Source organism: Pongo pygmaeus, chromosome 1 (assembly GCF_028885625.2).
Source record: "Pongo pygmaeus isolate AG05252 chromosome 1, NHGRI_mPonPyg2-v2.0_pri, whole genome shotgun sequence".
In the NCBI taxonomy this organism is placed as follows: Eukaryota; Metazoa; Chordata; class Mammalia; order Primates; family Hominidae; genus Pongo; species Pongo pygmaeus.
Window position 1 is genome coordinate 4,738,009 of NC_072373.2, and position 23,763 is coordinate 4,761,771.

Below are 23,763 nucleotides of genomic sequence, written 5' to 3' on the forward strand. Positions count from 1 at the left end.
CTAAAAAAACAGACTCTAAGAGCAGGAGAGTCACATTTGTTTCAGAAAACCTGGACATTTTCCCTGATATGGAGCATCTGAAAAGCTTTCCTCAAGGTGAAGGACTTTCTAAAGACTTAGTTGAAAAACATTTAAAAAATTGGCATCTCTTTTTATGATAGGAAAGAATTTTAAAAGGTGTTGTTAAATCAAGCCAGCCATGGTGGCTCATGCCTGTAATCCCAGCACTTTGGATGGCCGAAGCAGGCGGATCACTTGAGGTCAGGAGTTCGAGACCAGCCTGGACAACACGGTGAAACCTGTTTCTACTAAAAATACACACACACAAATTAGCCAGGTGTGGTGGTGCGTACCTGTAGTCCCAGCTACTCTGGAGGCTGAGGCAGGAGAATTGTTTGAACCAGGAGGTGGAGGCTTCAGTGAGCCAAGATTATGCCACTGCACTCCAGCCTGGGCGACAGACCAAGACTCCATCTCAAAAAAAAAAAACAAAAAAAAAACAACTCAAAGTTTGGGTACTCCCAGTACAATGTCAAGTGAAACCAGTGACAGTTACTTAGCAAATTTAATCAACTTATGGGCCCCAATTAAATGATAACTAGCAAGTTATTAATTAATCTGTCCAGAGAAGGGGCAGAGGAAGGATATTAGAGTCAGGGTCCCAAGACTCTGATGTTATGTATCTAGTAAGATTTGGAAAATTCAGTGAGGCAATGGAAACTTGTAGAATAGTCAGAAAATGGCATTTGAACTGGTGAGTAAGTTGCATCCGTTGACTTTCTGGGTGCATTTTATAATGCCCCATTTCTTTGTAAGTGTTGCATATGTGCTCATGAAATTAGAGGAAGTTCAACCTCTGGGGAAAGCCATGCCCTAGCGATCTGAGGGTGCAGAGAAGGCATGGGTGGAGAAGTGCTTTAGGATTGATATGACTCACCCTGGCTAGCAGCATGTTGACTGTACTAGCTGCCTTTGAGCATGTGCAATGAGAGGCTGTTTAGAAGAGGGCTCGCAGCAACTGAGTTACTTTGACAGTCTCCTATTGCTTCTGTTTTCTCAGGCAGCCAGTTTTCCCAGTTCAGGAAGGTTGGTTCCCTTCTCCCCTGATTCTCACCAGTTCTGTAGTGAATTCTGCTGCATGAATGCTCTTTCTTTTTTCCTTCTCTAGCCTAAATTAAGCCCATTCTTCAGGGCTTTGTTCAGGTCCTATATATGTTCTCTACGAGGCCTCTCTTCTGAGTTTCAAATGGCCCATTTCCCTCCTCTGAATTCCCAGAGCCCTTGGTAAATTCTCCTATGCGTTTTGGTTCTGAGTCCTTTCCTTTTTGGTTTATTGGTTTCTGAATTGATTTATTCATTCTATTATTTAAGAAAAATTAGTGACAACTCTCCGCCAGGCTTTGGATAAGGTTCTAGAAGTTCTTCAAACAACGAGACATCTGGGTTTTTTTTTGTTGTTGTTGTTGTTGTTTGTTTTCTTAAATAGAGACAGGACCTTGCTACGTTGCCCAGGCTGGTCTCAAACTCCTGGGCTCAAGTGATTCTCCCACCTCGGCCTCCCAAAGTGTTGGGATTATAGGTGTGAGCCGCCACGCTTGGCCAAGACATCTGTTTTATACAGCACTTTGTCTCTTCAGGTAAAATGTGAGCTCCTAGATGTTGGGGACCACTTTGTTTGGTGGCCACAATCTTCGCTCTCTTTGTTCTTCTCCTATCTCATTCTCTTGCAAAGTGTTTGCTATCCAAGGAGTGCTTGATGCCTACTTCAGAATGAGTGAAAATGAAAGAATCAATCGATCAGCTAACTCAGTAACCTGTTAATCTAGTTAACAGTTTTTAAAACCTAGCTCTTCTTGTATCACAGAGAACCAATTATCTTATTTAATATAGGTGTACCCGTTTCTAAGAAAAAAAAAGACACGTTGAGTTAAAACTATGACAAGAATTCAAAGTTGAGAGGGATGAGTATTCACTTTCTAAAAGAAATTTTTGCTTTACCAAAAGGCTTGCCATGAAGTTTCTTTATGTTGTGAGTTCCTGTTGCTAAAATATTTGAAATGCAGTCAGCCATTTAGTAATGCAGCTACTAAGTGAGGCGAGAGAGAGGTACAGGCAGTAACAACCAACCGCTATTACCTGCTTGGGCTGCCGTGGGCAGAGACCTCCTTGTTCTTAAAAGTACTTGGAGGACAGTGATGATTACAGCTGCCTCCTGCTGCTGGATCAACTGCAGAGTGGCAGGGCCTGATTCCCTGACATCATTCAAAGGGTATTGTGATGCAAAGTGGCTTGCAAGGTTTTGCCAGGCAATGCCTTTCAGGTCTTGGGCTTAGAAAAAGAGAGCTCCTTTGGTCTCTAGGGAGAGACCAGCTGCACATGAAAGAAAGGGCAAAAATTAGTGTGAAAAGGAAAATCATGTAGGCAAATAATCCAGGCTATCTAATCACTAGAGCTTTCTTTTCTGTAAAGATTGTCCCAAGGACAACGTAAGGTGAAAATCTGGGTGGTGCCACACTGAGGAGTCCTGCCCTTTGCAAGCTAGAATTGAGGAAGGATGGTTTGGCACGAGGGGCAGATGAGGCCAGCCCTGCCTTGTCCAAGGCTAGATCAGGCTCCAACCTGCTCCTTTGCAGGTATCAAAGGATAATTTTAATTATTTAAAAATGTGCTTCAAACCAATCCATGGAGTATCACAATAGCACCACTATATAGAAGCAAGCCATAACCCGAGAAGAGGAGAGTGGCAAAAAGATTTATTCTGACCAACCTCTGTCAAAACAAACCAAAACAAACCAAAACAAACCAAAACAAACCAAACACTGGCATTATCTTTTTTTTTTTTTTTTTTTTTTTGTGATGGAGTCTCTGTTGCCCAGGCTGGAGTACAGTGCCACAATCTCGGCTCACTGCAAGCTCTGCCTCCCGGATTCAAGTGATTCCCCTGCTTCAGCCTCCTGAGTAGCTGGGACTACAGGTGCGTGCCACCACGCCCGGCTAAGTTTCTGTATATTAGTAGAGACGGGGTTTCACCATGTTGGCCAGGATGGTCTCGATCTCCTGAACTCATGATCCTCCCGCCTTGGCCTCCCAAAGTGCTGGGATTACAGGCGTGCACCACCGCACCCAGCCAACACTGATGTTATCTACAGTTGGTTGTCCTGGAAACAGGACACTTCTCAGTTAAATACAGATTGCACGTTAGGATGTAAAATATTTCCATAAGATTCCAGAAGGCACTCAGGAGAGACCAGGGGCCAGGCTGGGATCCTGCTGGGAGCTTAACCTACATGGAACAGGCATAAAATAACATAATAACAGAGTCTTGGTGACACAGCATTTTGTTGAAAGCAGGTAAGCTAGGGAAAACTTAAATAAATATATGAGGACAGAAGCAACAAACTGGAACCACACTAAGAGAAATGAGAAATTGGTTTGATTTGTTGAGTAAGCACCACACGTTGTTTCAGCTATTAGACACACACCATCTAGAATCTGCATCACCAACATGGAAGGAGATTCTCTATTGAAAATGAAGTATTTCTATTTGAAATGAAGGCTAAGAGAAGCTAAGGAACTTGCCTGACAGTCACACAACCAGGCTGTAATGAATCTATGATTTGAATCCAGCTATTTGACGTCAAAGGCGTTTTAAGAGTAATAACCGGTATTCTTCATTGAGGAAAAAAATTGAACAAAAAGTTCCCATGTTCTTTATGTAAGATATACCCGGCAACATAATAGAAAGTACAAAGAAGAAAGTTTCACTCGCGTTCGTGTGAAGAGACAACCAAACAGGCTGTGTGAGCAATAAAGCTTTTTAATCACCTGGGTGCGGGTGGGCTGGGTCCGAAAAGAGAGTCAGCGAAGGGGAGATAGGGGTGGGGCTGTTTTATAAGATTTGGGTAGGTACAGGAAAATTACAGTCAAAGGGGGGGTGTTCTCTGGCGGGCAGGAGTGGGGGTGACAAGGTGCTCAGTGGGGGAGATTTCTGAGCCAGGGTGAGCCAGGAGAAGGACTTTCACAAGGTAATGTCATCAGTTAAGGCAAGGACCGGCCATTTTCACTTCTTTTGTAGTGGAATGTCATCAGTCAAGGCAGGAACAGGCCATTCAAATTTCACTTCCTTTGTGATTCTTCAGTTACTTCAGGCCATCTGGATGTATACGTGCAGGTCACACCAGCAGGCTATCAGTAAAGTCCTTACTGGTGGGAGGTGGAGTAGGGCTAGCCCCTGGCATTCTGTAGAGAAGCAAGTGTTAAAACTTTCACTTAAGCCGGGCGCAGTGGCTCACACCTGTAATCCCAGCACTTTGGGAGGCCAAGGCGGGCGGATCACCTGAGGTCGGGAGTTCGAGACCAGCCCGGCCAACATGGTGAAACCCCCGTCTCTACTAAAAATACAAATTTAGCCGGGTGTGGTGGCGCATGCCTGTAATCCCAGCTACTCGGAAGGCTGAGGCAGGAGAATCGCTTGAATCCGGGAGGCCGAGGTTGCAGTGAGCCGAGATCGAGCCATTGCACTCCAGCCGGGGCAACAGAGCAAAACTCCGTTTCCAAAAAAAAAAAAAAAAAAATTCACTTACAGCACAAAAGGACAGAGTAGGAGGAGGAGGAAGCAACTGGCAGGTGCGGTTTCTCAGGCATTTGAGAGGTTGGAGAAGTCATTATGAGAGTAATGAAACTGGCTGGTTCCTGATGAGTACAACCTATGCTTTGCAGTAAGATGGCAAACATCATCATTAATTTAGGCAAAGTGTGAAAGCATTGCTCCCCCTTTGCAGCATACAGACAGGCTCTCATCTCCTGCAGTGGGGGACAGGAAAAGATGAGAATTAGACTCAGGATTTAAATACAAGGGTAGTGGGGCCCCCGAGAAGAACCTGGCAAATCTGCTCTGCCAACATCACGGCTGAGTGTGGAAAGGATTGGTGACCTCGGATTTGGTTGAGGACAAAGAGGTCAATGCACTTGACAGCTTGCAAACTCAGGTTCATCTCTGTCCAGGGTTATTATTCCTCCTGGCTTGACGGCTTGAAGATAATGCAGGGGTCGCCTCACCACCGCTTCAGGATTGACCATTTCCTCTGCTGGCCGCCAGACGATAATTAGATGGAGCAGCAACATGACCCGCAGGGGAAGTGCCTGACCCACTAAGAGAGGAAAGAAATGATGAGTCAAAGAAAAATAATCTGAATTTCAGTCAGAAGAAAAGATTAGACAAATTCAAACATTCTACAACCTAACTGGCCTGGACTCTTTAAAAATGACAAAGTCAAAAAAGATACCAGAAGGCTGAGCAACTCTTCTAGATTAAGAGAGAACAAGAGATATGACAAAGAAAAGCAATCCGTCCTCTTGGCCTGGGTCCTGGCCCAGACTGTTCGAAGTGCACTGCTGCAGAGCCCGATGCACTTTCTGGAGGCTCTCCTGAGGACCAAGGTTTTATTCCCCAGCTGAAAGCTTTGCCTGCTCCTAGATCATAGTTCACTTGTGTGCCAAGAATTGGCATTACCCATGATTACACACCCTTCCTGGGGTAGCCCATGTCCAAACATTGGTTAACATGGGGATACAAAAGTCTAGCCTTCTTGCTTGAATTTGGGACGTCTCTGGAGTTCCATTCTAGTTTCAGAGCTTTCCATGGCATTGGCTGACGCATCTGACGTAAGTGACTCATAGTTCAGCTTCTCCCTCTGCCAAATCCTGTTTTCTTCACTGCCTTACACATGTTGCTACACAAGCACATCCCAATAGACCACTTCCCAACAGACTGCCCCATGAAAATTTCCATCTCAGAGTGTGGAGCCCAGGAAACCCTGTCTAAGAGACCAACCCAAGGCCAAATGACCTCCCCCTTCAAAAGAACTGCAACCCTGGCATTTTCCATCTGTCTCCGGTCAAATGTTGCCATGTTTACACTGGAGCATGTACACCATGTGCTTTGGGGGTGGGGGTGGAATGAAGAAGATGGTGGCTAAAGAGCGTTCCGTCAGCCATTCCATCCCATTATTCCATTAGACCCATGGTCACGTGCACCTGTAGTCCCAGCTACTCAGGAGGCCAAGTGGCAGGAGGATCGATTGAGGCCAGGAGTTCGAGACCAGACTAGGCAACATAGTGAGACCCTGTCTCAAAAACAATTTTTTGGCTGGACATGGTGGCTCACACCTGTTATCCCAGCACTTTGAGAGGCTAAGGCGGGTGGATCACAAGGTCAGAAGATCAAGACCATCCTGGCTAACACGGTGAAACCCTGTCTCTACTAAAAATACAAAAAATTAGCCGGGCTTGGTGGTGGGCACCTGTAATCCCAGCTACTCGGGAGGCTGAGGCAGGAGAATGGCGTGAACCCAGGAGGTGGAGCTTGCAGTGAGCCAATATCATGCCACTGCACTCCAGCCTGGGCGACAGAGCAAGACTCCATCTCAAAATAAAACAAAACAAAAAGCATTTTTTTTATTTACAAAAGCCACATTTTGCAGAAATATCTGACATAATATTCTCAATGACAATTTAAAAATGTCTCTTTATCAGACACACAATACATAGTGTTTGAGGAGAACCTGCCAGGTACTCATTCCTGTACTGGCCAGCCGGGAGCGAGGAAATTCTAGGAGACGTGGAGACGAACATAGACCAAAAGTGCAGCTCTGTACCTTGGCTATAAAACAGGGCAATAAAACCTACCACATGAGGCTCATTCACATCGGGATTACAAGCAGAATGTCTGTGACAGTACTTTGTTGGTTTGCAAATGTTAGTTATAATTATATAGGAGAGCCATAAACCTCAAAAAACTATGTAGACTGGGAGGTCTCACTCTGACTCATTGACATAAACTGTCCTTTGGGACAATTGCATATTGGATGTTCTCCTCAAACTTTTTTTTCACTTTCCCCTGGATTTTTTTATTGTAAATTGACCATTTACAATTGTATAATCAAACGTTTTATTGAGAAAATTTCAAACTTACAGAAAAGTTGAAAGAATACAAAAAGCGTTGATGTACCTTCAACCTAGTTTCACCAATTTTTAATATTTTCACCACATTATATAATTTTTTCTGAATCATTTGAAAGTAGACATCATGACAGTTAATTCTAAATATTTCAGCATGCATTTCCTAAGAATAGGAACATTTTCTGTTAACCCCAGTGGGCTGTCTCATCTAAGAAAAGTAACACTAATTTTATAATACCATCACATATACAGTCCGAATTTGAATTTTTGTAAATGACCCACAAATGTTTTTCAAAATTTATCTTTTCTTCCTCTTTTATTTTCAGTGACCCATGATCAAATCACATTCGATTTGGTTATTATGACTCTGGCTTCTTCTAATCTATTTCCCCTCATTCTTTTGTTTGCTTTTCATGATAATAACTTGCTTTAAAGAGTGTGTGCCGGTTGTAGAATGTCTCACAGTCATTTTTTTTCTCATTTTCTCATGATAAGATTCTAAGGAAACACTGTTGGCACGAGTACCACATGTGGGAATCTGTGGCATACTGTATACCTTTAAAGACCTTATCAAGGACTTAAATAAAGTTCTTTTGGTTTTAAGTTACAAAAATAATCACTATTAACTTGATAAAAAATTAATTTCTTGGAAGGCAGTTTATTGGAGTAGACTATAGAATTGAAGGAAGGATGGGACTCAAGGAGGCAGTACCAGGTCAGGTCGTGGGATCCCAGAAGCAGGGGTTCATGGTCCCTTGGGCACTGCCATTGATATGATGCAGCTTCCATGACACCCTATCTGTCGGGGTCAGGTCACATAGACACAGCCACTGGGGAAATAAGATCAGGCAGCCACCCCAGCTGCTTTCTATTTAAGAGATGAGGACATTTACAATTATATGAGGCTTATATGAAAAGGCTTTTACTTGCTTTCTTTATTTGATTTGCCCAACAGATCAAGAGACAGGAAAGTCTCTGTAGGATCCCCCAAGCAATAGATTGTCTCCTAAGTCATAAGATCATTTTATGCATCTCATGAGCCTGCCTTCCCCAGTCCTCACCCTCTGTCCCCAATTAATTAAATCACCGACATCCCAGTCACCCAAGTCATACATTTGGGAATCACCTAAGAATCCTTCTCCCTCAGCCCTCACTTCTGGTAGCTCACTAAGTACTTTCACTTCTGCTTCCTGATAGTCTCACCATGCTGTTCTCAACTCATCTGCTAGTTCAGTTCCTTATCACCTCTTGTTTGGACCTGTTTGGAAGACTGTGAGCTGAGCCTGTAGGTCCCCTCCCCACCGAGCAGCCCTCATTTCTTCCTGGCTAACACAACCACAATTTTGTTCAGGTTGCAGTTGGCCCAGCCCAAGAAAATCATTATGGTTGATAGCCAAGTTTGGAGATCCCATTCCCTTGTGTGTGTGTGTGTGTGTGTGTGTGTGAGAGAGAGAGTGTTTTGTTCATTCACTTTTTGGTCTTGGGGTTTTTTGTTTTGTTTTGTTTTTGAGACAAGGTCTCTCTATGTTGCCCAGGATGGTCTCAAACTCCAGTGCTCAAGTAATCTTCCCACGCCAATCTCCTGTAGCTAGTACTCCAGGTGCAACCTCCTGAGTAGCTGGTACTACAGGTGCACGCTGCCACATCCAGTTCCCAATCCTTTTAGTTCTATGCTCATGGTTCTGTCCTTCGTCACAGCTCAGAGTACCTTTGTGACTTAGTTCTAACCAACATAACCAACAAGATGTAAGGAAACATCCATTGGGGATTTGCTACAGAATATTTTCCTCACTGAAAAACTAACTATCTTTTTCCAACCTCCGCTTCCATTCTCCGTGATAGAAAACACAATGTCTGGGGCCCAGCAGCCACTGTGCAGTCGATGCAGCCATGCTGTCACGCACGCTGCATCCTGGCTGTAGACACACCGCTCCCCTTGTCTACCTGGCTGATTTCTATTCATTCTTCATCTAGGGAGTGTCCCCTACCCACCTGACCTTGTAATCCCTCTCCCACACCACTGATCACTATGTACTGTCTACCTGTGTGCCAGCCCAGTTACACCTTAAGGTTGGCACGTATCTTCTCTTCTTCGTGAGAAGCAGCATAAGTTTGTTAAGAGCAAGAAGTCTGGCCACAGAGCCCTGGTTTCATTATTTTATTTTATTTTATTTTGAGATAGGATCTCGCTTGTCACTCAGGCTGGAGTGCAGTGGCACAACCATGGCTCACTGCAGCCTTAACCTCCTGGGCTCAAGCAATCCTCACACCTCAGCCTCCAGAGTGGCTGGGACTACAGGCATGAGACATCACACCTCACTAATTTTTAAACTTTTTGTAGAGATAGGGTCTCACTATGTTGCCCAGGCTGAGCCCTGATTTTAAATTCTCATGCTACTACTTTATTGGTTCCATTGATCATTCCTCACTTTCAGAGCCTTAATTTTCTCATTTGAAAAATGGCAGTAAGATCATTATGATCTAGATTGTAGGATTGTTACCGGGAATAAAGAATCAATGCACATTAGCTTAGCACAGTGCCTGGTCCATGATAACTTCTCATCGTGTGTTCTTTGGCCTTATTATTATTTCCGTTTCTGGCACCTACACAAAATCAGTCACTTACTAGATAGCTGAGCTCTGATTCACCTTGGAGATCTTGACTCCAAGTCCAGTGCTCTTTTTACTGACCTGAAGTTTGTGGGGTTAAAGAGACACAGGCCTCCTTGCTAGCTCAGGCCCAAATGGGCTGCTGGTATTGAATGTGTGATGACAAATGCACAGGTCCATGGCACCATTCATTTATACCCAAATGTGACTTGGTCATCTGATGGCTTAGGATCTAGGTAAGAGTGTTTCAAATCCACGGTATCACTACATGAATACATCTGAAGCCTGCTGGGGAGGGAGCAGGGCTATGGTTATTTTTACTTTAAACTCTACTTTTTTTTTTTTTTTTTTTTGGGTAGAGGCAGGGTCTCGCTCTGTCACCCAGGCTGGAGGGCAGTGGTGTGATCAGGGCTCACTGCAACCTTGAACTCCTGGGCTCAAGCAATCTTCCCACCTCAGCCTTCCGAGTAGCTAGGACAACAGGTGCACACCACCGTGACTGGCTAATTTGTAAAAATTTTTTGTAGAGATGAGATTTCGCCACATTTCCCAGACAGGTCTTGAACTGCTGGCCTCTAGTGATCCTCCCAAAGTGATGTGATTATAGGCGTGAGCAATCATGTTTTTTTTAAACCAATTTATGGGTGTGATAGAGACTGCTATTTGTCCCTCATATCTATTCCGTCCTTATACAACCCTCACTTTTTAGCTGCGCTCAGGAGTGACTCAACTAAAGACTGTATTCCTCAGCCTCCCTTTCATTTGTCCAAGAAAAAAATATAGAAAGACTAAGAGAGTACAGACGGTGCAATGAGTGGGAAAGTTATATCCTTGAGCAGGAAACTCAATCTAGCACAGATTCTAGGTTCTGGGGGATTTGGTTCAAGGGAGGCCAAATGCAGATGGTTTTTAAAGCCAAGACTGAGAACTGTGTAGGTCTCATGTCAGAAAATCGCAGTGTTTCAATGTTGTGTTTGCTGGCAACATCTAGGTTTGCTGGTTAGGTAAGCACTGGGCTGGCTGGAACCGTGCAGTGTATGTGGGGTACTTACTTTGGGACTGTGGCATCCAGCAGCCTCTGCTTGAGTGAAGATTATAGTGTTCAGTGAAACATGCATTAGTGGCAGCAGGCTGGGTGGCCAGGTCCTTGTATGTCACATTTAAGTGTGGCTGTGTGTCTAATTTTGGCCAAGGAAATGCAATGGCGAGTGCTCTGTGCTACTTTTAAAAGACATGGTCTTCTCCTTCCTGTTCGGTGGAGATGCAGACGGGATGCGGGGGTTCAAGCAGTCCTGGGTCCCTGTGATGAAAGCCGGGAATGTAGGATGGTGGAATAATACATTTGAAGAAGGCTGGCTCCCTGATGCTAGTGGAGCCACCAAACGAACTCCTGACTGCTTTCCTCGGGACTGGGTTTAGATGAAAGAGCACTGAGCTTCTATCTTGTTGAAGCCCATCCATTTTTTTTTTTTTTTGACCAATTCTTGCTGTCTGGCCCAGGCTGGAGTACAGTGGCAGGATCTCAGCACCTCCACCTCCCATGTTCAAGAGATTCTCCTGCCTCAGCCTCCTGAGTAGCTGGAATTACAGGCACGCACCACCACTCCCAGCTAATTTTTGTATTTTTAGTAGAGAAGGGGTTTCGCCATGTGAGCCAGGCTGGTCTGGAATTCCTGACCTCAGGTGATCCGCCCGCCTTGGTCTCCTAAATTACTAGGATTACAGGCGTGAGCTGCCGCACCTGCTCTTGAAGCCCATCTCTGCAGAGCCAGACCCACATATGTGTTGAGCCAGACAAGATCTACCTGCCTGTAAAGGAATTTTGTTTTTAAATAGGAATTTTCTACCCAGTCACCTCCCTTTTTCATTCACTTGTTGAAAAAATGTTAGATATTGTATACCAATATTTCCTTTATCTTTATACTTAGGAAATACAGGAGTTATAGTAAAAAACAAACAAACAAGCAAAAACAACAACAAAAAAGAACAGGGGTACTGAGAAAGAGCCAGATGCCATTGTCACTAAAATCCTAGTTCCTGAGCGTTGTGTGGCCTCTGGGAAGCAAACACTGATGATAACATGGTTGTCACAACACAGTCAGAGCTTACAGTCATGTTTCAGTGCTAATCATAACCACGGCAGAAGATGAGCTATGTACTGTTTTACTATGGAAACTTGTTTTATTTCTCTTGCCCCTCTTTTTTTTTTTTTTTTTCAGCACCACATAGGACGGCAGGCAAGTACAATGATTTCTCCAGGCCTCCTAGGAGGCTGTGAAAATTAGGTGCAGTTTTTCTTACGATGATCATTTGGACTCTGGCTCCTTGATATGGTGTCGTCAATAAGTAGCAAGATCCTGGAGAGAAATACCTGAAATGGAAGATGGAATGCAGACCACAGTCAAAATTAAGTTTATGGAAAATAAAGAAATGTAAAAAAAAGTTATTTATGTAAGTTTTGGAACAAGATTCATACTTGCTACATAACTTCCATTTGTGGAGCCCTTATTGTAAGCCTGACATGTTGCTAAAGTCTCCTCCTCGTAAGATTCTTTTTCTTTTTCTTTCTTTCTTTTTTTTTTTTTTTTTGAGACAGGTTCTCACTTTGTCCCTCAGGCTGGAGTGCAGTGGTGCAATCATAACTCACTACAGCCTCGACCTCCCGGGCTCAAGCAAACCTCCCACCTCAGCTTCCCAATTGGCTGGGATTGCAGATGCATGCCACCATGACTAGCTAATTTTTGTGTTTTTTTGTAGAGACGAGGTCTCCCTATGTTGCCGAGGCTGGTCTTGAACTCCTGGGCTCAAGCAATCCTTTCACCTGGGCCTCCCAAATTGCTGGGATTACAGGTGTGAGCCTCCATGCCCAACAGATTATTTTTTTAAATTCTCACAGTGTTATGAGGTGGGTACTACAAAATCCACTTTGCAAAGGAAGCAACTGAGGCCTGGAAACACTGATGTCTGACCCACAGTTACACAGGCATAAAGGCAAAGGTAGGCTCCGAACCCAAGTCTGGGTGACCCCAAATCCCTGCCTCTGTGGAGTGTGCTTGAGGCTGTGGGTCAGAAGACCTGAGCTGGGATCCTGGCTTTGCACACCATAACTCCCTGACTTTGGGTACGTTTAATCTCTCTGGGCTTCTGTATCCTCAGTTGACAGCGTCCCATCTTCCTGTGCCCGTCAGCAGCAGGAGATCACCGCCCCACAATACGGGCGTTCTGCTTCTGTTTTTTCCTGTCTTGTGGGCTCATGTGATGACTGATTCATCTGGGAGAAAACTCTGGGAGGATCTTACTGGACGACAGAATGGGCAATGGTGGGGAGGCTCTTGCAGAGAGAGAGGAGACTTAAGGTGAATCATAAACACTGCCCGCCTCTCACCTGCAGTTCCTGCCCCATCCTGTCTCCGTTGGACCACAGCCCTTTGTCCCCAGACTGGGTGACTCAGCAGTTGCAGGAGAAAACCGACTGAGGCTGAAGTTGCCAGAGGAAACCAAACAATTCTTATTTACCAAACTGTCAAAATCCTATCATTGCAATTAAGGAGATAGGCAATTAACTGTGTCTTAATTACAGCAGCTGCCACTTCTTCTGAATGCTGTAATTTACAGAGAGAATGGGAGGAGACTTTACATTAATGTGTATCTTTAAACAACGGAAAACATTGATGGAGCCTGAAGAAAATTGTCAGCCTGGTGGCGGGGCCCCTCCTGGGAAGAGGCATTGTTACAAAATGTGCTTACAGAACGCTGTGATTTTCCCTTGCCTTTGTTGCCTAATGGCTGCATTCATAACAAATGCCAGAATGACATTGTTATATCCTATATTATACACAATACAATTTACTGATTCCAATAGCAGTATCATCTGTGAAAAACCTCTGCAAGTGTCCTCTCAGTCTTGTTGGTTTCAAAAACAAAAAACCACAAGCTCAGTTTTAAAATTAAGAGTTTTTTGTTTGTTTGCTTTTGTTTTTTGATACAGAGTCTCACTCTGTTGCCGAGGCTGGAGTGCAGTAGTGCGATCTCGGTTCACAGCATCCTCCACCTCCCGGGTTCAAGTGATTCTCCTGCCTGAGCTTCCCGAGTAGCTGGGATGACAGGCATGTGACACCACACCTGGCTAATTTTTTTATTTTTTGTAGAGACGGGGGTTTCGCCATGTTGGCCAGGCTGGTCTCGAACCCTTGACCTTAGGTGATCCACCTGCCTGGGCCTCCCAAAGTGCTGGGATTATAGACGTGAGCCACCACGCACGGCCCTAAAACAAAGAGTTTTAAACATTAAGTCCAGACTCATGGTCAGAGAAAGAAGATTTTACTTTTTTATTTATTTATTTATTTATTTATTTTGAGATGATGTCTCAATATGTTGCTGGAAAAAAAGCTTTTAAATTCAGGATTTTAAAGGGTATTCAGATTTACATCTGTACAACCACTCTGTGGGGTAGGTTTTATACAAATGAGGAAACTGACTTGCAGAGAAACTAAGAAACTTGTTCAGGGTCATGGAGCAAGCTATTAAGTGGCTAAGTTGGTTTCAGGCCCAGAGTTTTCTTTCTTCCTCAAGGCCGGTTGGCTACGTGGGATGCAAGGTTGACCACAGTGAGGGACCCCAAACAGGTGAGAAGACAGAGCCGTGGCAAATCCAGGAGGAGCAGCCTTTAGTGAGGCGGCTGGCAGGTGAGAGCCCAGACTCGGCTGCAGTTTGGAGCTGCGCTTCAGTCCCGGGGAGGCCCCGAGTGGAGCGGTAGTAACATGACGCTCTCAGGTGAGACTGACCAGGCCTCCAACGCCTGCTCCTCCACTCCCCAGCCAGGTGACCTTGGGAAATGTCCTTATCATCTCTGAGCTTCAATAGCGTCAATGTTCTTCATTTATACTGGGGACCAGTTCAGCCTTGCACAACTGCCATGAGGATATAAAAGGAGAAGATGTGGCCCAGGGTCTAGAATTGTGGCTGGGATGCTGAAGTCACCTGGTAAATGTTTGTACATCCTTCTTCTTCCTCAAAGGAGGCTGGGCAGGTCCTCCAATCTAGGAGGCATTGGGGGTGCTGAGCAGTTACCAGAAAAAGGACAAATCCAGGGGCTGACAATAAGAACCAGAGCATACACTGAGGGAGGGAGGCTCAGTCTTAGGGATAAGCTGGATGCCTGGTTATCAGCGTCAGGGACTGGACCAATGCTGGACAACAAATACCACGGGCTACATGTTGAGTCCCAGAGAGTTGGGGTCAAGGCTGTCACATCCTCCTGCTTCGGATCAGAATGAATCCTAGGACCTGTGCAGGAGTCTAAGTGGCTGAGCTGTGAGGCTGCGTGGGCTCCAACACCCAGGATGTCAGCTGGGTGGCCCCAGGCCCAGGCTTCCTCTTGGCAGGCCCTCTCTCCTCAGTGCCTGGACATACTGTTCTAGCAGCCTGCAGAGAAATGACAACTACTTTGACCAGAGGGCTAAGTGAGGGTGCGGTGCCATGCCTGCAAGATACCTCACCTTAGACCGATTCCTCTGGGACTATCTCCTCTCTTGTTTGACTGAACTTTGTCTTCTGGAGAGACAGAGTTTTCAACACAATTCATTAATTTAGAGATACAATTATATCAAAGTGGCTGGGCACAGTGGTTCATGCCTTAATCCCAGTGCTTTGGGAGACTGAGGTGGGAGGACTGATTTCAGCCGGAGAGTAGCCTGGGCAACCAAAATAAATATCTAGCTGGGGATTGTGGCACATACCTACAGTCCCAGCTGCTTGGGAAGCTACGGTCGGGGGATCCCCTGAGCCCAGGAATTTGAGGCTATAATGAGCTCTGATTGCAGCACTGCATTCCAGCCTGGACGACAGAATGAGACCCTGTCTCAAAAATGAAAACAAAAACCAGAAAAAAAGTCACATAAAAGTAAAGTGCGTGCCTGCAATTACCTTCACAAGAGAGTCGAATGTAACCTCAGAGTTGCCTGGTAATCACTGTAGAACAGACAGGGCCAGCCCCAGCAAGCGGGGCCTCCCCTCCTGACCTCCCTGGCCCTTCTCTTCACTCCTCTGAGCAAAGTCAGCATCCGGGAGGGAAGCTGATGTTAGTCCTCTGGATCCTGATGGAATCTCCCAGGGAAGCCAGCACTTTAGCATCAACATTTGTGACCAACATAATTGTAGAGGCACTGCTCATCTAACGACCAGCAGCAGAAGTGCCATCCAGAGGCTGTGATCAGAGCTCTGTCTCCGAGAGTCACTGATAGTTTCCCAGAAAGGAAGGTCAGAAATGAAAGAGCACAGAGTGATAATGGCACAGATCTGGACCCGGAGGTCCGGCGGGGTTGCGGGGTGATCCTATTATACTCTCACTGTCTTAAAATTATTGACTTTCTTGTTCATCATTTGCAGAAGCCAAACTCCACATCTTGTAAACTCCTATGCACCCAGACTTAACACAGAAGCAACAAATGTTAACAGGCTACAGGCAAGTGGAATTAACACTGGGCAGAGATTTTAGAGTGGAGATTCCTTAAAGAACTAAAACTACCATTTGATTCAGCAATCCGACTCTTGGGTATCTACCCAGAGGAAAAGAAGTCATTAAGCAAAACAGATACTTGCACAACTTTTAAAGCAGCACAATTCGCAATTGCAAAATCGTGGAACCAACCCAAATGCCCATCCATCAATGAGTGGACAAAGAAACTGTGGTGTATATATATACATGATGGAATACTACTCAGCCATAAAAAAGGAATGAATTAACGGCATTTGCAGCCACCTGGATGAGACTGGAGACTATTATTCTAAGTGATGTAACTCAGGAATGGAAAACCAAACACTATGTTCTCACAGATATGTGGGAGCTAAGCTATGAGGACACAAAGGCATAAGGATGATACAATGGACTTTGGGGACCTGAGGGGAAGGGTGGGACGGAGGTGAGGGATAAAAGACCACAAATAGGGTGCAGTGTTTACCCCTCTGGTGATGGGTGCACCAAAATCTCACAAATCACCACTGAAGAACTTAGTCATGTAACCAAATACCATCTGTTCCCCAATAACCTATGGAAAAAAAAAAAAAAAACACTGGGCAGAGTTTTGGGTCCCTGCCCATTATTCTTGCATTCAGTCATATTAAGCCACCAGGAAATCTTTGCCCACAGAATCACAGAAAATAGGGCTGGACAAACCTTGGAGACCATTTGTTTAAATGAGTAAACTGCTTAAGACCATAGTAAAGTTGCTCCATCCATTCAGAGCTTACTAATGGAGCATGCTGGGCATGGTGCTAGTTGCTGAGTAAACCGTGGTTACAGCACAGGCCGCTGGCAGATCTAGAGCAAAACCTTACTTCTATTGACCCTTGGTCTTTTCTTGTTCATACCTCATGGGAAGGTCAGTGACACCTATTGTGGTCTATCTAATATGTTTTGCAAGAATAATTTTTTTTTTCTAGATGGAGTCTCACTCTGTCACCCAGGCTGGAGAGCGGTGACATGATCTCGGCTCACTGCAACCTCTGCCTCCCGGGTTCAAGCAATTCTCCTGCCTCAGCCACCCAAGTAGCTGGCATTACAGGCACACACTGCCACGCCCAGCTAATTTTTGTATTTTTAGTAGAGATGGGGTTTCACCATGATGGCCAAGCTGGTTTCAAACTCCTGATCTCAAGTGATCCATCCACCTCGGCCCCCCGAAATGCTAGGATTACAGGCATGAGTCACTGCGCTTGGCCTGTTTTGTAAGAACAATTTAAAAAGATTCTCAGGGCAGGAAAACCACTTTTGCCTGTTGTGAGTGAAACGGCTGGAAAGAAACCAGGAAAGGGAAGAGAGGCAGGTTGGAAAAGTTAGGAAGTCTTTGAGGCAGGGATCAGAAAACTTAGATGCTCCGGGAGCCTGGCAGATATGCATAAGTGAGCGGACTTGGTTAGTGACCACAACAGGGGTGCCCTGCAGGGGTCGGAGGTCATCTAACGCCGCCAGAGGGAGCAGCTGCCACTCAGCTCTGAACTCTTGGTGCATGTTGTGGGACTATGGCCCAGTGTTGCCAGGTCTTCCCATATTTCAAGAGAAACCAGATTTTTAATGGGAACTTTCTTAAATTCTAGTGCACTGAGCAAGCTGAACAAAACATGGAGTTACATTTATCTTATCAGCCATCAGTTTTCAACCCTGTGAATTAAAACATTTTAAAAATTACTTAGATGCATCAAACAAAAACAAACGGTTACCTCTCCTCTTCTTTCATTCTATTTTGCCTTTCCTGCAGTGTTACATCCTTTGCTTTAAAAAAGGCCCCCAAGTCCATTATTCACAATAATGTAATTGAAAGTTTTCATTTTGTAGTAGAGCTCCACTCGCTCAAACCATTCCAGGTGGTACTTGAGGGATGCCTTCAACGTCCAAAGATACGAGGCCTCAAAGGCCAAGGAAAGCCCACCTGGAGGAGATGTGTGTTCACCTGGGCAGCAATGTCTTTTCCTGCTATTTTCTCCTAAGGTTCCCGCATTGTCTCTTCGGCAAAGAGAAATTGTACCCTTTTCATAGACTAGGACACTTCAGCTGATTGAGCAACACCTCTCAGCCTTGGAGCCTGGCACTCCCGGCTGGCCACCAGGCCTCCCAGGGCTGAGGTGTGGTGGAAGGAGGGTTGGTGTCCGGGAGAGGTAATCCTCAGGAACAGGTGTGGCCCTCAGCAGCCAAGCAGAAGAATGGGGCTTGCAAAGGACTTCGAAGATTTTAAATATTTGCAGAGAGTTAATCCATTCCTTATCTGTGAAGCTAGAAGTATTTTTTAAAGTACCTTTTAGTTATAGCTGTGGAATTTAGGAAACTGCTGTAGGAATTACTTGCTCATAGTCACTCCTTACAAGAAGTCACTCCTTACAGTGGCTGCGCGGAGGTGGCTATTTCTGCTAACTGGCCTGCTGCTTAGTCCCCCTTATCCACCAGGATATGTTCCAAGATCCCCCATGGCTGCCTCCAACCATGGATAGCACCAAACCCTGTATATACTGTTTTTATTTTTATTTATTTTTTCTTTTTAAATCCTGCCCCCAATGTGATAGTCATGTTTTTACCTATACATACATACATAGGATAAAGTTTAATTTATAAATGAGGCACAGTAAGAGATTAATAGCAATAACTGGCCTGACATGGGGGGTCATGCCTATAATCCCAGCACTTTGGGAGGATGAGGTGGGTGGATCGCTTGAGCTCAGGAGTTTGAGACCAGCCAGGGGCACATGGTAAAAACCTGTCTCTGCAAAAAATACAAAAATTAGCCAGGCATGGCAGCCTGTGCCTGTAGTCCTAGCTACCAAGGAGGCTGAGGTGAGAGGATTGCTTGAGCCCCGGAGGCAGTGGTTGCAGTGAGCCAAGATTGTGCCACTGCACTCCAGCCTGGGTGACAAGAGTGAGACCCTGTCAAAAAAAAAAGCAATAACTAAAGTTAAAAGCGAACAATTATAACAATGTGCCAGCATCACTATTTTTGCACTTTGGTGCCATTATTAAGTAAATAAGGGTTGCTTTAACACAAGCACTGTAATACCTTTACAGTTGATCTGATAACTGAGATAGCTGCTGGGAGACGAAAAGGCAGGGAGTGTAGACAGAGTGGAAATGCTGGACAAATGAAAGATTCATATACTGAGTGGACAGAGTGGGATAGCATGAGATGTCCTCAGGCTACTCAGAATGGCATGCAATTGAAAAACTCATGAATTGTTTATTTCTGGAGTTTTCCATTTAATATTTCCAGACTGTGGTTGACTGCATGTAACTGAAATTGCAGAAAGTGAAATCTCGGAGAACGGAGTCCATCAAAAAATTGTCAATGTGGTCCTCTATCACCTGGCTGCAGATTCATCTACTGCAGCTCCCCACGTTCCAAAGACTATTTGTAGTTCCCTGAACACACTGGAAAGTTTGTTTCCATGCCTCTATTGCTCTGATTTGCTACGACATTTATTTTGTTTACCACTTGTTAAATTCTACTGATTTGCTTATTTAAATAATTATTAAGTATTGATAATAAAATATGAGCAAAATGTGGACTGTGTCCTCCAGGAGTTTAGAATCTGAAAAGAGACAGACACATAAACAAGTGTTCAATTCCCACCCATGAGTGAGAACATGCGGTGTTTGGTTTTCTGTCCTTGTGATAGTTTGCTGAGAATTATGGTTTCCAGTTTCATCCATGTCCCTGCAAAAGACATGAACTCATCCTTTTTTATGGCTGCATAGTATTCCATGGTGTATATGTACCATATTTTCTTAATCTAGTCTACCATTGATGGATATTTTGGTTGGTTCCAAGTATTTGCTATTGTGAATAGTGCTGCAATAAACATACGTGCGTATGTGTCTTTGTAGTAGCATGATTTATAATCTTTTGGGTATATACCCACTAATAGGATCACTGGGTCAAATGGTATTTTTAGTTCTAGATCCTTGAGGAATCGCCACACTGTCTTCCACGATGGTTGAACTAATACACTAAAAGCGTTCCTTTTTCTCCACATCCTCTCCAGTATCTGTTGTTTCCTGATTTTTTAATGACCACCATTCTAACTGGCATGAGATGGTATCTCATTGTGGTTTTGATTTGCATTTCTCTGATGACCAGTGATGATGAGCATTTTTTCATGTGTCTGTTGGCTCCATAAATGTCTTCTTTTGAGAAGCGTCTGTTCATATCTGAGAAAGGACACTTTCTTATTCATGTGGTTCCCTCAGGGCTTAGGAAAGCAGTTGTTTAGTGAATGAATGAATGAATGAGTGAATGGGTATGCTAGGCAAGAGGCTAGCACAGGGTGCGAGGAAAGCAGACAGAGGCTAAACCTATCCTAGACCTAAAAGTCAGGGAGAGTTTCCCAGGCAATGCCTAAGTTGAGTTCAGAACACTGACCAAACGTAAGAATAATCTGTCAATTCTGCTTCCAGGTATAAAAACTAACATCTACTGGATGACTCTTTATGCAGAAAACAATGGCAAAACCTGACCATAACACAAAAGGTAACTACCTGAAGGTACTGGAGAGTAAACAGAGGCAAACAGATTCTGGTGGAGAGTTACCCTGGAGAAGCAGGGGAGGGGAGACTAGCAGCTTTGTGGCTTTAGCCTGGGTTGACAGCTGGCCTGGGGAACCACAAGGGTGGTGCCAGAAAACACTGAATGCTAAATAGAATAGGGGCGGGGAACCATGGAAGGGCAAGATCCAGAGAACGACTTTTCTAAATCGATCTATCCATATCTCCGACTCACTCCTACAGCAGGAACAAATGGGACAGACTCAAGGTAGATCAGTTACAAACCACAAGTCTGAACTGAAACCAGAGCTGCTACTTAAAACAAAGTTTGCAATTAAACCCAGCCAAGAATATTACCTGCTAAGACAAAGGAAATGACATTCACTAGAGGGGGGGAAAACAAAATGCAGAACCTCTACAACTGAACATTCTTAATATCTAAGATACAATCCAGAATTCCTTGACACACAAAGAACCAAGAAAACTGAACTGAATTCTCAGAAGAAAAGAAAATCAATCAAGTCTGACCCTGGGATGGAAAATGTTGGACTGAATAGGCAAGGATTTTGAAACTCGATTATAACTATTATAAATGGAAAAAAAAACATGTTTTCAGTGAATGAAAATTTTAGCAGAGAAGAAATCTCAGCAGAGATACAGAAACAATAAAGAAGAATCAAATGGAACTTCTAGACTGAAAAATAAAATTTCTGAAACATAAGTGTACTAAATGAATGTGACATCTAAATGAACTTGACAAAGAAAAGAGTAAGTGAACATAAAGAGAGATAAATAGAAATTATCTAAGATGTAAAACAGAGAAAGAAGATAAAAAATAAACAGAGCCCTCAGGAATCTGTTAGAGGATATCAAACAATCCAGAATGGATGTAACTGAAATAACAGAAAGAGATGAAAAGAAGAATGGGACAGAAAATTTTTTTTAAATGGCTGAGATTTCCCAAATTCAATGAAAGATATAAATTTGCAAAAAAAGATGCTGAACAAACAAATGAAAAACAACAACCCACTAAGAGACACACACAACGAAGCCCACACCAAGGCACATCATAATCAACGTGCCGAAAGAAAAAGATAAGAGCAAATTTTCGAAGAAGCAAGAGGGTCAGTCACAATGGCTCATGCCTGTAATCCTGGCACTTTGGGAAGCTGAGGTGGAAGGATTGCTTGAACCCAGGAGTTCAAGCCCAGCCTGCACAACATAATGAGACAGATTTTCCTTTCCTTTCCTTTCTTTCTTCTTTCTCTGCTTCCTCCCTCCCTCCCTCTCTCTCTCTTTTTCTTTTTTCTTTCTTTCTTCCTTCCTTCCCTCCCTCCCTTCTTTCTTTCTCTCTCTTTCTTTCTTTCTTTTTTCTTTCTTCTTTCTTTCTTTCTTTCTTTCTTTCTTTCTTTCTTTCTTTCTTTCTTTCTTTCTTCTTCCTTCCTTCCTTCCTTCCTTCCCTCCCTCCCTCCCTCCCTCCCTCCCTCCTTTCTTCCTTCCTTCCTTCCTTCCTTCCTTCCTTCTTTCTCTTTTTTTATCCAGGTTGGGTTTCAGTGGCACAATCATAGCTCACTGAAGCCTTGAACTCTTGGGCTCAAACAATCCCCTCACCTCAGCCTCCCAGGTAACTGGGACTACAGGTACATACCACCATATCCTGGCTAATTTTTAAATTTTTTGTAGACACAGGGGTCTCACTATGTTGCCTAGGCTGGTCTCAAACTCCTGGGCTCAAGCGATCATCCCACCTCAGCCTTCCAAAGTACTGGGATTACAGGCATAGGCCACCATGCCTGGCTAAAACCTTGTCTCTTGAAATAAATAAATAAATAAAGACTCTGTCTCTAAAAACAAAAGAAAGAAACCACCACCACCAAAAAAATAAAAATAAAAAATAAACACACAAAAAAACAAAAAATGACAAACAAAAAAACCCAAAACCCAAACAAACAAACAAAAATAAAGGAGCAAGAGAAAATAATATATTACATACAGAGGAACAATGATCTAATTAATATCAGATTTCTCATCAGAAATTCTGGAGGCTAGAATAAAGTGAAACAGTGTAATTAAAGTACTAGGAAAAAAACTGTCAGTCCAGTATTTTATATCCAGCAAAAATATTCTTTAAGAATTTAGGTGAAATAAAGATACAGAGACTTTATTACCAGTAGATGTTCTCTACAAGAATTGCTAAAGAAAGTTCTTCAGGCTAAAGAGAAATAATACCAGAGGAAAATGTGGATCCTCAGAAACAAAAGAAGAGTTTTGGAAATGGCAAATAATCAGAATATACAAACTTATTTTTCCTTTTGCCTTTTTTTCTCTTAATTTCTTTATAAAATATAACTGATTACAGGAAAAATTATAACAATGTCTTTTGGAGTTTTAAATGTATATAGATATAATATATGTAATAACTATACCATAAAAATAGAAGGAAAATATAGATTTACAAAGTTGTAAGATATTTATACTTTACAGAAAATAGTACATATTAACTGTAAGAGAGCTATGAAAGGTTGTGTGTGTGTGTGTATATATATGTATATATATGTGTGTGTGTGTGTGTGCATGCCCACAAGCATATGTATATGTATGTGTGTGTGTGTGTGTATATATATGCCCATATACATATAGTAATCCTTAGGGTAACCACTAAAAAAAAAGCAAAAAAGTCTAGCTAAAAATCCATGTGGACAACTAAAATATAATTAACATTTTTTGAGATATTTCCTCCAAGGGAAGGCAGAAATGTAGGAACAGAGGAATAAAGAACAGATGAGATAAGTAAAGAACAATAACAAAAAAGTGGGCTCAAACCCAACCATATCAGTAGTTCATTAAAAATTAATAGACTTAACACTCCAGTAAAAGGCAGAGACTTTCAGAATGAAAGTGTGAGAGGAAAAAACAAACTTTTTTTTTACTTCTACCTGCCCACACAGATCATGTCTATGACCTCTGGTCAGCAATCCTCACCAGCAACCAATGCCCTAGCAGATTCTTCAGTGGATACCAGCTGAATGTCCTATAACTCAATTCAATTCTGACAGTATCTACCTGGAGATAGCATCAGATCCCACAGGTTGAGGGCTCAGTCTCACAAGATTGCTTCCCACTCCAAATGCCAACTGCAAGTAATAAGTTGTCACCTACACAGTCATTCC

General features: G+C 43.5%; 1 protein-coding gene across 2 annotated transcripts in view; it reads right to left on the reverse strand.

Moving 5' to 3' along the window:
• Positions 1–2,251, reverse strand: part of SPMIP3 (sperm microtubule inner protein 3) — a 37,728-nt gene extending 35,477 nt beyond the window's left edge. The window contains exon 1 of one of the 2 annotated variants that reach the window (XM_054478857.1): positions 2,137–2,251. The gene's annotated coding sequence lies outside the window, so the exon portion shown is untranslated. The remainder of the gene's footprint in view (positions 1–2,136) is intronic. The other variant, XM_054478863.1, reaches the window with a different exon arrangement.
• Between the last annotated feature and the right edge of the window lie 21,512 nt (positions 2,252–23,763).